This window comes from Zootoca vivipara, chromosome 8, assembly GCF_965207765.1.
Source record: "Zootoca vivipara chromosome 8, rZooViv2.hap1.1, whole genome shotgun sequence".
In the NCBI taxonomy this organism is placed as follows: Eukaryota; Metazoa; Chordata; class Lepidosauria; order Squamata; family Lacertidae; genus Zootoca; species Zootoca vivipara.
This window is the reverse complement of record NC_142591.1, coordinates 51,747,389-51,763,257: the sequence shown is the minus strand read 5'-3', so window position 1 is coordinate 51,763,257 and position 15,869 is coordinate 51,747,389. Positions and strand designations below refer to the sequence as shown.

At 44.8% G+C, this 15,869-nt stretch overlaps 1 protein-coding gene across 1 annotated transcript in view; it reads right to left on the bottom strand.

The window, feature by feature from the left end:
- The window catches only part of FAM110B (family with sequence similarity 110 member B), a 72,096-nt gene extending 56,471 nt beyond the window's left edge, over window positions 1-15,625 (bottom strand). The window contains exon 1 of the mRNA XM_035126058.3: window positions 15,169-15,625. The gene's annotated coding sequence lies outside the window, so the exon portion shown is untranslated. The remainder of the gene's footprint in view (window positions 1-15,168) is intronic.
- Between the last annotated feature and the right edge of the window lie 244 nt (window positions 15,626-15,869).

The window sequence follows — 15,869 nt, the reverse complement described above, 5'->3', positions numbered from 1 at the left end:
CACGAGTATCATAGAATGATAGAGTTGGAAACGACCCTGGGGACCATCTATTCCAACCTTCTGTAATGCAGCTGTCCCATATGGGGATTGAACCTGAAACCTTGGCGTCATCAGCACTACGCTCTAGCCAACTGTGCTATCTAGGCACACAATCTAAGGCTCCAAAACTGAAAATCAGCTTCAGCCCTCCCAACTCTGTCTCTGTTCCCTCTGCCAGTTGAACAATACTACAGCTGGACCAACACTTCCTAGACCTCCAAGTAAAGCAAAGGTGGGGAAGCTGTTTCCATGCCCCCATATGCAAGTGGTGGGTGGGACCAAAGGGAAAAGTGGCTGGAACAAGGGAAGAAACATTTACCTACACTAGGCTAATTTCTATACCCACCCACCTCTATTTTCCATCCAGATAAGAAAGAGTTGTTATTGGAGTTCTAGGACACTTTCCAACCAGACAAGTGCACTCAACAAGGATGGGAAGCAGAGTTGGTGAGGGGGTGTGGCCTGAGGAGAGTTCCAAGGCCAGGCAGAGAGGCCTGGGTGGGCACATTTGGCCTCTGGACCCAAGGTTCCTGACACTAGCTATGAAGATACAGTATCTTAACACAAGAACACGATATAGCAATTTGGAATGCTATCCTGTCATAGCTACTATAAGAGACTTTCATTAACACTTCCCGTCTCTGTTGTCCACTTCCCTCACTGACAGTTCGCGAATACAAAATTTCATCAGCATTTGCCTTTTCCCACACTAGCTGCTCTTCCTGATTTCCCAGGAAGGCACGGAGCGGATGAACCTGGCTAAATCCCAAGCCAGAGAAAGAAAGAGCCTATTGGTAAGCACATCTGGAACGAGTTATGTCAATGCGGTTCCTTTTCCCCTTATGAGGATTACGTTTTAATTGAACTGGTTTGATAACTTTAATGTTTAAAGCTGGAAAAGTAAATCCATGGCAAAATCTTCACCCAGTTGCTCAGCCATGACAACCCAGGCTGCCACCCTCCTCACTTCTTATGGAAACCCACTGGTAGAAAGTTTGTACCGGAGTTATCAGATTATTCGAAAAGAGAATGGGGTTAAATGAAAAGAGCAAACACATAACACACAGCACCTTGAGCGGCAGCAAAACTACACAAATATAGTTGATACTTTACTTTAGCATGTCCTCACATACTTGCATTCTTATATCCCCCCCTTTTCTTTTTGCAATTACCTCTCATAGTTTAGGAAGCTGCCTTAGGCTAAGTGTGTATTTACTGGTGTATTTGGCTCAGCATTTACATGGACTTGGAAGCAGCTCTCCAGGTCAAGGGGAGTCCCAAGGACTATCTGGAGATTTTATGGGACTCAGCCTGGGACTTCCTGCTTTGCATGTGCTCTACCACTACAACTACAGCTTGCTTGTGCGGGGCCCTGGGGGTGAACGGGACAGGCAGAGAACAGTAATGTTCAGGGACTGTCACTTATCATCTAGGCAGGTATATATGATATATTGATGCATTGTAAGATGTTTCTAAGATTCATTTGATAGAGCAAGCTCTTTTCCCACAAAAGCATGTTAAAATTAATAGATATTAACCAGCAAGTCTTTCTCTGCACAGTTAGCAAATTTTGCTATTCCAGTCACTAGGATAAGCATTATAAAAGAATTACTGTAGTTCATGGATAATTTGCAATAGATTGCATGTCAAAGAGATTCTGTGGTAAGGCTCCATGAGCCCTCAGGGTGCGGCAGATAAGGCAGCATGTGGAAGTGTGTGGAAGTTATCCAACTCGTTGTCCTTGGGAATCCATAGATCTCCCAAATTAAAGTAGTTTTTACTCTAAAGAAGTCACATATTAGCTTCATAATGACATAAAACTGAAACCATCCTAATCTGAGCTACCAAAAGACTAGCAAGAGTACACTAAATTCCATGAGATTAAAAAACAAACAAAACCCAGATGCATTTCCATAGCAGGAAAATATTTAGCTAGCACAGCAATTGATTCTATGCAACTTACTCAAAAGTAAATCCACTAGTTTATTTACCGGTAGTTATTAAGTTTATACCCTGTCCTTCCTCCCAAAGGAGCCCAAGGAAGCAAACAAATAAAAAATTGAAAATATCTTAAAAACTAGTTCAATTATATAACTTACAATGTGTTTGTAGGACTGCAGCCTTAAACACCAGTCCCTTTTATTAAGGATTTGGATTAATTGGTTTCTAAATGAAAAATAAAAGAAGTCAGAATTAGACAATCTTTTTGGGGGGGGGGAGAAGAAGAGAATAAGGAAAATTCATTGGCTCCAGACAAATAAATATCCTATCTGGACTTGTAAATTATCATATCAATTAGTGATAGGAAATCCTTTATGATTCATCGAACAAGAGTATCTTTCCTGAAAACATGGACATCAAAGGGATGAAGGAACCACACTAAATTCATGCCACATTTTATCACTACAAATTGTTTGTTTAGTCGTTTACTCGTGTCCAACTCTTCATGACCCCATGGACCAGAGCACACCAGGCACTCCTGTCTTCCACTGCCTCCCGCAGTTTGGTCAAACACACGTTGGTAGCTTCGAGAACACTGTCCAACCATCTCATCCTCTGTTGTCCCCTTCTCCTTGTGCCCTCCATCTTTCCCAACATCAGGGTCTTTTCCAGGGAGTCTTCTCTTCTCATGAGGTGGCCAAAGTATTGGAGCCTCAGCTTCAGGATCTGTCCTTCCAGTGAGTACTCAGGGCTGATTTCCTTAAGAATGGATCTGTTTTATCTTCTTGCAGTCCATGGGACTCTCAAGAGTCTCCCCCAGCACCATAATTCAAAAGCATCAATTCTTCGGCAATCAGCCTTCTTTATGGTCCAGCTCTCACTTCCTTACATCACTACTGGGAAAACCATAGCTTTAACTATCCGGACCTTTGTTGGCAAGGTGATGTCTCTGCTTTTTAAGATGCTGTCTAGGTTTGTCATTGCTTTTCTCCCAAGAAGCAGGCGTCTTTTAATTTTGTGACAGCTGTCACGAATCACTACGAATATACATACATAAACGTTCTTCTCAGTATGCTTAGAACTCAGTGCCCAGTGATATTTCACAAACAGCTGCAAAGAGATCTGTACACAATGGTGCTCCTCCCATGACTGCCTCTCCCCATATTGGCAGCAGCTTGTCATCAGTTCAAGCAGTGAGTATCATGGTAGGAGGTGATCATTTAAAAAAAAAATCAGCAGGATTTTTTGCAAGTGTAACAAGGTCCAGGGTTGCAACTCAATGGCATGCTGACTTTTAAAATTGGCTGAATATACCGTACTTTCCCGTGTATAAGATGAGGGTTTTTTACACAAAAATAAAGTTAAAAATGGGGGGGCATCTTATACATGGGTAGTGCTGGGGGGGACGGGCGATTGGTTGCAGCCGGGAGAAGGACCTTGTGATTGGGTAGGTGAATGGTGTCTGCCGCAAGGGCTGCTTTGGATTGGCTGCCGCTTTGGCAATTTGGCGTGCGTTGCGATTGGTAGCATTTGTCAGTTGGGTGAGTGATTTCCAGCAATCTTCCCCCATTTTCTTTAATTTTAGTCCCCCAAAATAGGGGATGTCTTATACATGGGGGCATATTTTTACACAGAAAAGTACGGTAAGTGCAAGATCAAATGGATTTCTTTACTATTTGCACTTGCAAGGCTGCAACCAGGCATATATAAATATCATTTCCATTATGCAGCGCCATACCACATTACGGTGAGTGGAAATGTAGAAAGTTGTCAAGCTAGCAGTTCAGCTATACTTCTAAACTCAAAGGGGTAACTCCTTAAACGTAAGCCTTTTATCTTCTCCAATTTCATGCTAAATTTTACATTGATTAAAAGTTGGGGGGGGGAGCTTTGTTTTATCTCATTTCTACAAAGCTTATGTATTTTATTTTACTAACAGTGGGACTACAGAGTTAGCAAATGCTGTGTCACCAGTTATTAATTTTGTCACTTTTGACCTAAACGGAACAGTCTCTTCCTGAAAGGAAGGATTGCTCTTGGAGTTACACAATTTCACAGATTCATAAAAACAAAGACAGTTTTGTTGTAGTAGTATAGGTTGAGTTTGCTGTGGGCAGAAAGAGAAAGAAATGGTATCTACTTGTCTTATAATTAAATTCAATAAAAAGGAGGCAACAACAGATTTGCAGTCTTATGGCTATAAACAGCCATGAATAGACATTAAAAGAAGACTATCTTAAATCAGTATTAATTTGAGGCTTTTTCAAATGCTTAATTTTGCTGCGTAAGGGACGCGGGTGGCGCTGTGGTCTAAACCACAGAGCCTAGGGCTTGCCAATCAGAAGGTCGGCGGTTTGAATCCCCACGACGGGGTGAGCTCCTGTTGTTCAGTCCCTGCTCCTGCCAACCTAGCAGTTTGAAAGCACATCGAAGTGCAAGTAGATAAATAGGTACCGCTCCGGCGGGAAGGTAAACGGCGTTTCTGTGCGCTGCTCTGGTTTGCCAGAAGCAGCTTAGTCATGTTGGCCACATGAACCGGAAGCTGTCTGTGGACAAACACCGGCTGCCTCGGCCTATAGAGCAAGATGAGTGCCACAACCCCAGAGTTGTCCGTGACTAGACCTAATGGTCAGGGGTACCTTTACCTTTACCTAATTTTGCTGCAATACAAATCTTTAATATCTTACACAGCTGATTTGATAGTAAGCAAACAAAAGGTAAGACTAGTTACAGGTAGGTAGCCGTGTTGGCCTGCCGTAGTCGAAACAAAATAAAAAAAATTCCTTCCAGCAGCACCTTAGAGACCAACTAAGTTTGTCATTGGTATGAGCTTTCGTGTGCATGGTATCTGAAGAAGTGTGCATGCACACGAAAGCTCATACCAATGACAAACTTAGTTGGTCTCTAAGGTGCTACTGGAAGGAACTTTTTTTAAGAGGCAAGACTGTTTAGGATCAAAATGACATGTGGCATCAAGAGTAAACACAAACAGAAGAAAGGAAAGTGCGTCTATACAGATGAATGTACAGTATGCAATTGGTGTCACCTGGAATACCAATGGCAATACAATATGAATATTGATAAGGGTGGGGCATTATTTGTAGCTACACAGATTTCTCAACATTCACTATACATTCTGGGGATCATGCCTAAAGCCAAAATTGCATATGGTCATGGGTTCAATGGCAGGTGGGATTGCCAAAGTCTTTTCCCCCCAGATACTGACCCTGTTCCACCCCTTATTTGTTTTTTGCCAAGCACGTAAAGCGGAATGTGCACAAGTTAAATGTGCATACGTTGCATGCTTATTATATTTCCTTCTAACTGAATGTACATTATTTCAGTTGACAGAACAGAATGCAAAGCTGCATAGATGTCCACATGGAAAATCCTTTCCACATTATGGGCTGCATCCAGAAGAAATCAGTCATGCTTTAGTTGGCTCCTGCAGAGCAGTGGTTCCCAAACTTCCTTTCGCCATGAACCACTTGAAAATTGCTAAGGTTCCTGGCAGAACCTTGTTTTCTGCCTGTTGTAGCAACTGTAATACACTTCGCTAGATGCTGTATGATCTTTGGTTGCATTTTTACTGCTTCTTATTTTCTTATACAGTGGTACCTTGGTTTACAAACTTAATCTGTTCCGGAAGTCCGTTCTTAAACTGAAACAGTTCTTAAACCGAGGCGCGCTTTCCCTATTGAGGCCTCCCGCCGCCGGTGCCCTTCCACTGTTTGGCTTCCGTTCTTAGACTGAGGTAAAGTCTGCAAACCGGGACACTATTTCTGGTTTTGCGGCATTTTTAAACTGGAATAGTTCATAAGCATGGCTGTTCTTAAACCGAGGTACCACTGTACTGCATTTTTTTGTAACAGAATTTGAATGCCATCAAATTTTATGGAATTGAAATTGTAACTGTTCTTCACAGATATGCTGTGGACCACCTGAATGAAGCTCGTGGACAACTAGTTGTCTGTGGAACACAGTTTGGGAGTTGCTACTCTAGAGAGTAAAAGTGGCCCAGAAAATAACAAGAAGAGATCTGTGTAACAAAGAAACCAACAGAAGCTAATGCAAAATGTTTAGTCTGAATTTGCCCATCCAGCTGAGTTGCATATAGGGGTTTTGAAGGTTAGATTCAAAGCAATAATCATGGTCATTAATTTCCACATCAAGTATTTCCATACAGTCCTAATCTCATGTTCCACTCATCTATGCGAAGCTTACTTCTGAATCTGCATGGAAGTGCAAAAGCCAGCATTCAGATATGAGAGTGAGAATTAACCTTGTTCCACGAAAGTCATCGTAAAGGTTTTACATGATTTTTTGAAGTTTGACGATTCAAGACTAAAGAAAATCCTTTGCTGCCATGATCTTGGAGTACTGACACTGCATGGCAAACACCTCAGCACCGACTTTCTTAATCTGAGATCTTGAATACATCATAATGCTTTAAAACATAAATGGATATATATATATGACTGCAACTTGTTGTCTTGCAATCTATACATTTATTTATTTTACTGCACTTTCCTCCTGCCTTTTTGTCAAAGAAGCTTAAGCAGGGTGGCTTCTCAATGTCCCCTTACCACACACGGTAAGTAACATTGTGTAGTGAACAGGATACAGTATTCTCTGTGGTGGCATCCCAACTATGAAATGCTCTCCAAGCATCAACAGTTTACTTTTCCGTGTCAGCTGAAATACATCTCTCTTTCGACAGGCTTTTACAGATATTTGACTCCATTTGACCAGCTACAAAATAATGGGTTATCTGTCTGCTCCGGTAATAATACAGTTTGTACTTGAAATGAAATTTTAATGGCTGTATCTTATTGAGTGTTGTGTTTTTATTGTTGTTATATGGTTTATTTTATGTTGCAACCCACCCTGGGATCATGAATTGATGAACGATGAGATACAAACCGACGTAATAAACACCGGGTTCCTCCCTCTTCATTTTATTCTCCCAACTACCCTGTGGGATAAGTGAGCTTCATTTCACACTACATGGTCAGTATGCAAAAACTGAATCGATCTCAGATTACCAAAAAAAAAATAAAGCTCCTCTGCAGTGTCATTAGTTTGTAGATGTTTCTTGGAACTTCTGCCTGCACTGAGCTTTTTTCTACTTTTGTGCATCCAAACTCTGGATGCTATGTAGACTTTTGGTAACCACAAAATACAATCATTTACCTAAGAAAACATAGGAATTATTCCTAGGTCACCTATCTTTCCAAAACAAGATTGAATGCATTGCTGTATCACATGAATAGGGTATTTAAAATATATACGTGTTCTCCATTCCTAATATACTTCAATACAGGCAATTCCTTTTTTGTGCAGGAGTTGTGTTATGGGCATTCATACGTATCAGCTGACGGCACATAAGCCCAGCCTGACCCGTTACACCTTCTTCTGGTGCGTCAGCAGTCATACGTCAACTGAACGTGCGCAAAATGGTTGCTGCCTGTATATTACAAGCATTCTATATATATTTTAAAAAACACAAGTAGTTTCCATTCTCTTTCTTAGACTGTATCTGAAAGAAATTTACAATAAAGGAGATTTAGCAACATGCTGGAAATCTGCAATGGAACGTCAATGGAATTATAGTCACAGTACTGCAAACTGATGAAAAACTTAAACCATCAGTACTACAGTACAGAATATAGTCAACAGAACTAATTTATGCTGAAAATAATCTTGCCAAACTGGAAACTACTATGTTTACTGGTCACCAAGGAGTTTGACCAATCTTATAGGAAGGTATACTGTATTGGTTAAAGGTACAACTTGCTCCCTTGAGAAAAATAAATGAAAAAAAGACAAGACAAGCTATGTTTTTTTAAGCAACTGCCAGTCCTCCAGCACCAAGACATACACTATACAGACCTCAGTACTTCATGAACCTTAACTATCAGTGGGCCTCATCTACTGCAGCAAGCTATTCTGTTGACTCATTAGGACCGCTCACAGAAAACAACTTGTGTCAGCAAAACAGTAAGAATCCAGAAAGGGTTAAGAACATTAAAACACCACAGTAGTTCCTTACATACACATTATGTAATATGTTTAAATACACAAAACTTCATCCTATTAGGGATTGCATTACTAATTCCAATTTAGTGCAATCATTTAGGAAACTGATTAAAATGATCCATCTTTTTTTAGAGAGATTTATGAATTATGAAAAACAAAAACAGTTGACTTGCTTGTCAGTGGGAGTTCACAGACATTTTCCATTCATGTCACTAACAGCACTCAACAGAACCTGTATTTCAGACCAAAGTTAGTCTTCATGTCATATAGTAATTTGCACTACTTAAGCAACATCCATTCTGAGAACACACCATGCCTTTTTGGACCCTATTTTGGGTCTTTGTCAAGTTAGGTAGAATACCCCCATTTTATTCGGGGGTGGGAACATGGATGCAAGCTTTCAATGACTCTTACAGATGCAGATGGGTGGGAATTGAAGCAGGGGCAGTCAACTGAAAAAGGGAGCCTTTTTAATAAAATGACTTGCATTATAGTTATTGTAAACAGAAAAAAAAATCTTACAAAGAAGAATCAACTGAAAGTATCTCATTCACATAGATCTTCATCCATTTTAACTTATTATATTTTCAATTGCATGCTATACCTGAATAGCAGCTGGAGAATTGATAAATCATAGTGATTGATTATATATATTATTGTCAGAAATTACAGTTCAGTTCTAACCATGTCTACACAAAAGTAAATCCTGCTGAATTCAGTGGAGCTTACTTCTAGGTAAGTAGGGTAAGGATTGCAGCTGAAGCTTAACTGTAATAATATATACAATCAACAATAATATATATAAAATCAACCACTATGATTTATCAATTACTTCTCCACCTCAACAAAGGGCAAATTATTATCATGCTTCTGAGAACATAGTATTATCAAATGAAATACAAGATTTCAGGCATCTCATTGGTAAAGGAATATTGCTCAACTGACCAGTCAAATATTATCAAAGAGTAGACAAGTATTTAAATCATCAACTTAATAGAAGTGTGCATGAGACACTGACATCACTTAAAAAACAGAACCAAGTCCATCAACTGTTATTATGACACGATGAAATAAAATTGTTAACTATTTTAAGGGAAATTACCAATAATGTTCTGTAAATACAAAGGAACATAATATTGAAGAGAATAAAGAGTTCTTAAGTTTTCATCATGGATCCTCAGGAAGAGCCCAAAGAGTTATTTTAAAAAATGAAGTTAAACAAATAAAACACAGAGTGCATATGAAACACACATGTTGAATGCACAGCAAAAGCCAGATTTTAAACGTGGTGAAGGTTACACTAAGCAGACGTCAGGCCAACACAAGCATTTTTGCTTCATATTATCCAACTCAGATGCTTCACTGTCATCACCTTTCTCATTAGTATCCCCCACCCTCCTCTTGTATACTCCTGCTCACTGACACAAGTCTTAATATGGCATTCTTCACAACTTAAAACTGAGATATGTGGCTATCGGCTTCCAAACAACGGAAGGCTTAAAACTGATTTCTGGCTCTTGAACAGTTGATTCTGCAAGCTGACCGATTCCATTCCGCACTAGCAGCAACACAATAATTTCTGCCACTATGGCTGATCCATGGGGAAGTATCCACCCTTTCCACTATCATGAAGGAGGAAGCTGCCTTGATTGATCTGCTGGAATTTCACGTCACATTGTTGTAGCAACCAAGAGATTCCCCCGCCCCATGTAATTATTTGCTACCTCCTTCGCAACTATCTGATCATTTTACAAACGGTTAAGACTTAGGACCCTGGCATTCCTGAAGCTGATGGTAGCAAGGTGCAGCAAGGAGCTCCCATTCTTGTTTTTCCTATCAGGAGACATCATGATTCAAATAAAAAAGGTACATCGCCATTTCCATAAAAAGGGTGCATGACATATATCTGACTACTGTGAAACCATCGCTCAGTTGACTGACATCCTACCACTAACAAAATACCCTCTAAAGAGCTGGAGAAAATATAAGGAAGTATAGTCTCTATGTATCTTTTTGGCATTTTTGCCCCACTAGGTTCACCTCTCTGAAAAGAAAGAGCATCCCTTTGAAATTTGACCAGTTACCAACCTTTTATTTAAAAAAGTTGCCCTCATAGGAGCCTAATTTCATGTAGTGTTGTGACAGATGTGCACCAGATTTGGAACAGGACAGAAGTCTGGGTTAGAGGAAGGAACCTTGGGTTTATTCATTCTTCATAAAAGAATTAAAGCACATTGGACAACCCCAAAATCAAGTCATAAATATGTAATCTTTCTAGACCAGCGTTGCTATAGTTTTAAATTTTATTAACAGCTTTTGAATGGTCCTATAAGGAACAGCTTACTCAGGACCATTTAAGTGAAGCACAATTGCTCAATGAATTAAATAAAAAAGTATTTCAGACATATACGTAACAGGCCCAGGACAAATTCTTGATGTAAGGAAGAACTAACCTGGATTTATACTTGCACTGGCTCAATAGTTTTTCCACTGAGTTTGCTGCTCATAACATATCCTAAAGTCAAATGCTTATTAATGCAATTTCTCTTGATACCAGTGAGATTTTTCTTTAAATGCAAAACATTTTTGCTTCCATCTTCACAAAGCTACTAAAAGGTCCATTCAAATGTTGCAGCCCACATGTGGACAGCAGTGAAAAATGCTTTTGCAGGGGGCAAGAGATGCTCTACTAACAAGGCTACACATGGAATGGGCATGGAGAGTCTCTTATAGCAGTGGTTTTAGAACTCTCTGCCTTCAGGAAACCTCTTCTGCATCAACTTATCTGCCGGGAATACATACAACTACCGTACATACTTGCTACAGAACATTAGCACACTCCAAATGTTGCTGACCTAAAGCTCCCATCAGTTCCAGTCAGTTATGACCAATGGTAAGGAATGATGAGAGTTGTAGTTCAACAATATTTGGACAGACACAGGTCCCCAATTTCTGTTGTAGGAGATCATGCACTGCAATCATCAGGCACTGGCCATACATTTTGAGTTCCACTGTTATCCTATGTGAACCCATAAGCATGCCTTGAATGCACCCAACATCTTCTGGCAAAACTGTACAGGAAAGAAAGATCAGTAATGGAGGACCAAAATGTAATGAACTTTGCCTAGCATCACAGGTCTTCTCACTAAAGAATGCACTGATAAGTTCTCAAAAAACCACCAGGATTCCATAGAAGGGTTTTAAAACCATGACTGGGCTGGTGGGATGGAGTAAATAGCTTTAAGCCTACTGTATAGAATGCCACCACAAGCAAGATTTTTACATAGCCTCTTCATGAGGCCCATTCATATCTAAGTAGTTCTAGTACATAACCTGTTGCCTAACTGATTGAATATTTCATGTTTTCTTAAAAGTTACTATAACAGCCCTATACAGTAGGCCATTATTCTTATCCTTACACTACAAATGGGCTCAGTTAGCTCAGGTGATAAGAGCATGGTGTTGATAATGCCAAGGTCATGAGTTTGAGCCCCATATGGGCCACCTGCCTATGAACTAGGTGACCCTCAGAGTCCCTTCCAACTCTACAATTTTATGATTCTAAATGGGGAAGGAGAAAGTCCCCCCCCAAAAAAAAAATTAGATGAGATTTTAAGTAGAAACTTCCCACATCACAACTTATACTCCTAACCACTATACCGCATCTATGGATGAGACCAAGATAATAATACTGCAGTTACAAAGACCTGCACTAAGATGAAACAAGTTTGGCAGGCAAGTATCATGGATGTTTTAGGTAAGAAAAGCCTGTGTGAAAAGTCCTCCTCTGGATCCATGCCATTACTAGAAGTCTAGGATACTGCCTTAACACAATTTATTCAGTTGCAACTGTAACTCCAGTTCCCACCTAACAGGTGCACCTCAAATGTGAAAACACAGTTGTCCTCCAATAATGCAACCTTATGAATGTTTACTTGGAAGCAAATCCCACTGTGCTCAGTTCCACTTACTCCCCAAGTAAATGTTCCTAGGACTGCAACCAAAAACACTGCTAAACTATTATAAAGAGAAAGAGAGAATGACATTAAAGCTGAAACCCTAAAAATACTTACCTGGGAGTAAACTCCAATGAGTATGGCTTCTGAGTAGTAAACATGTACAGGATTGCCACACACAATGCCAAAAGAGAACTATTCACAACATACATATTCCCAGGAGCCATACAGCCTATTCCTGTGCATGCTTACTCAAAAATAATCTCACCTATGGTGAAGAGAGACTGATCATCACAAGTGTGGTGCTGGTGCTCTCAAACAAACTGTAGCAATTCTTTTTTGGGGGTGGGGGGAGGATGTCCGTTCAAAGCAGTTCCCCCCAACTTTGGCTGTCTTCAGTCAAGTTCAGGCATCCCCGAGTAAGTATGCACGTGATTCTAGCCTCGGGATGCAACGGTGATACTAGAAAGACTTTGGAACCAGAGGCTGCTGCACCTGGATCTCAGCAAGCAACAGCTCTTCCGCTTTCCATGCAGCTCTGGGTATCCAACCTTTTGCTATTCTCCTGGAATTACTTCCATCTCTGGAGATCTGCAAGGGAACGAGCCTCCCTCCCTCTAGGCACACGCAGATAACCCACCCTCCTCTCTGCAGTACAAACCCACTTTACACGAACAACCTCCCCCCAAAACCTGCCCCCACTTCCTGCTTCAAACCCAAATACCGTGTTTCCCCTTTTTTAAGACATAGTCATAAAGTAAGCCATGGCAGGATTTTTAAGCTTTTGCAAAACATAAGACATACCCCGAAAATAAGACATACACCCATGACATGTGGAGCGAGACCGCCAAGCGCCCCAGCCAGCCAGCGGGACCTAGCACGCCAGCTGTGGCAGCAGCAGGAGGGTGAGGCCTGCATGCTGTCCCGCCACCCAGAACTGGCTGCTGGAGCGCGGAGCGCCCAGCAACTCAGAGCGCCGGGCGGAGTGCCGGAGCCAGCGGCCTCACCTCCACCCGGCCAAGGAGGCCTGCCATCCCACGGCGCTGAACCAGCTGCTGGAGTGCACAGAGCGCCCAGCAGCTTGGAGGATCCAGCAGTGCCGAGTGGAGCGCCGGAGCCAGCGGACTCGCCTCCACCCGGCCGAGGAAGCCTGCCATCCCGCCACCCTGAACCGGCTGCTGGAGCGCGCGGAGCACCCAGCAGCTCGGAGAACCCAGCAGCGCCGGGCGGAGCGCCGGAGCCAACGGCCCCGCCTCCGCCCAGCCGAGGACGCCCGCCATCCCGCCGCCCTGAACCGGCTGCTGGAGCGCGCGGAGCGCCCAGCAGCTCGGAGAACCCAGCAGCGCCGGGCGGAGTGCCGGAGCCAACGGCCTCGCCTCCGCCCAGCCGAGGACGCCCGCCATCCCGCCGCCCTGAACCGGCTGCTGGAGCGCGCGGAGCGCCCAGCAGCTCGGAGAACCCAGCAGCGCCGGGCGGAGCGCCGGAGCCAACGGCCCCGCCTCCGCCCAGCCGAGGACGCCCGCCATCCCGCCGCCCTGAACCGGCTGCTGGAGCGCGCGGAGCGCCCAGCAGCTCGGAGAACCCAGCAGCGCCGGGCGGAGTGCCGGAGCCAACGGCCTCGCCTCCGCCCAGCCGAGGACGCCCGCCATCCCGCCGCCCTGAACCGGCTGCTGGAGTGCGCGGAGTGCCCAGCAGCTCGGAGAACGCAGCAGCGCCGTGCGGAGCGCCGGAGCCAACGGCCCCGCCTCCGCCCAGCCGAGGACGCCCGCCATCCCGCCGCCCTGAACCGGCTGCTGGAGCGCACGGAGCGCCCAGTAGCTCGGAGAACCCAGCAGCGCCGGGCGGAGTGCCGGAGCCAACGGCCTCGCCTCCGCCCAGCCGAGGACACCTGCCATCCCGCCGCCCAGAGCAAAACAAGCGCATGCTTTCCCTTGGCTTGTAAGGCTCTTGCTGCAGACAAGTGTGCTTCACGGCACTCCAGCCTCTGTTGTTTTCCCCAGCAGAAAGTGCCATGGGGGCACTCATCCATACCACAGCAGAGTGTGTCTGCTTCAAAGGATGAGTTTGCCCCTGACGAGGGCCAAGTGTGGCTTGCTAGCCCAGTATTTCTGTGGTCCCTGCTCAGGCATTCCTGTATTGAGATACCCAGTTCTGGTGACAACTGGGGTGTCTTTTAAAACCTCCAATTTACAGAGCTACCTGACCTTCTGGAGGCAGCTGCATTCTGATCTGGTAGATTCTAAACTTGCTCTTTTTCAGTCAGTGGGATACTTCCAGACTCTGCTTCTGCTCTATCTGCCCTGGCTCTGTCTTCCAGCCCTGTCTCGAGGGCTATTGTTTTTCAAAACAAAAGTCTGCAATCCCATACAGTATCCCCGTAAGTGAACATATCTAACAATTGCTCATAAAATTATGCTGATGCCCTTCTCCTTCCTCAGAACAGGTCTCAAGCCAAATCATTCTGAAGTTGAAATTTAAGACACAAGCTAGCCTAATGGCTGGATTTCCAAAAGATAAAAACACAATTCTGACAACCCTTTGAATAAGCAGCATTGCCATTTGGGCCAGGGCATGGGAATCTGGTATCTGTGGACAATGGTGAGTGGAACTGGCGGCTGCTGCAGCGCCGAGCACTCAGAGAGCCCAGCAGTGCCCCGAGCCAGCGGCCCGGCCGAGGAGACCGTAAAGTAAAAACCATAATAAAAAATAAGACATCCCACTGAAAATAAGCCACCCTGTGTTTTTTTGAGAGAAAAAAGTTATAAGACGGTGTCTTAAAAAAGGGGAAACACGGTATCTCCGAGAGACTGGAAAAAACCGACCAAACAATGCCCTTTGGGAGGGGGGGGGAGAGCTCAAGTCCAGGTGGTTGGCGCATGCACAAAGCAAGCGCCCCCCCCCCGCCTTTCCCTAAGGACTCCGCTGCTGCTGTTTCAACGGGCAGCAGCGTTGCTTGCTGGGTTGCTTGCCTGTGCTTATGGCCATTGCAACAAAACAAGGCAAAGGCGCTCCAGTCAGAGCAGCCGAGATGTGAGGGGGTTGGGGAGGGCAGACGAGACGGAGCTGTAGCTGCGCCAGACAACGAGCGCGACAGACACGACAGCCACCCCTCGCCACACACCCCTCCGGTAATCTTCCGCCACGGCCACCGGCCCCGAGGCGCCCCCGGATTCCCTCTCCGTTTCTCCTTTACCTGCCGTGCCTCCTCAGAGATAACAAGCCCCGCGCCAGGCGACGCCAGCTCCCGCGGAAAGGGGAGACGAGGCGGCGAACCGCTGAGGGGGCGCGAGAGCAGCGCAGCCCGCTAAGCCGTCCCGCCGGCGCGCGCGGAGCTCCCTCCACGCGCTGAATGAAACTCTCCCACGACCGAGCTGCTGCTGCTGCCACAGCTAGAGCCGCTGGCGGCGGCGGCGGCGGCGAGCTCCGTCCTTCCCACTGCTTCGCCAACGCGGAGGGGGAGTCGAGGGAAAGAAGCTGCCTTGCTCCGGGGCTGCCTTTTCTCCATGGGCGGCCTCGCAGGGTCTAGCCAAAAAGCAGCCAGAAGCCCCGGTTCGAGCTCCGGCCTTGAGCTCTCGGGAGAGCGCCGCTGGGCCAAGGGGCTCGCATGCTCTTTTCCCCGCTGCCTCTCGGGGCCCCCTCGACTTCGGGATGGTTTGGTCCAGGCTGAAATGGGGAAGGGGGCGGGGCGGGGGATGCTGCTGCCCTCACACAATAGGCTTGAATCGGCCCCCTCCGTGTAACGGAGCAGACGCGGCCGAGAAAGCATTGCTCTCGCCATCCCCTCCCTTTTCTTTCTTTTTAAAGGCAATGCTCTGGGTTTGGACCAAGACGTGTGAGGGGAGAAAGAGAGAGAAGGCAGCCAGCCAATGCAGGCGTCCAAATAAAGGAATAGTA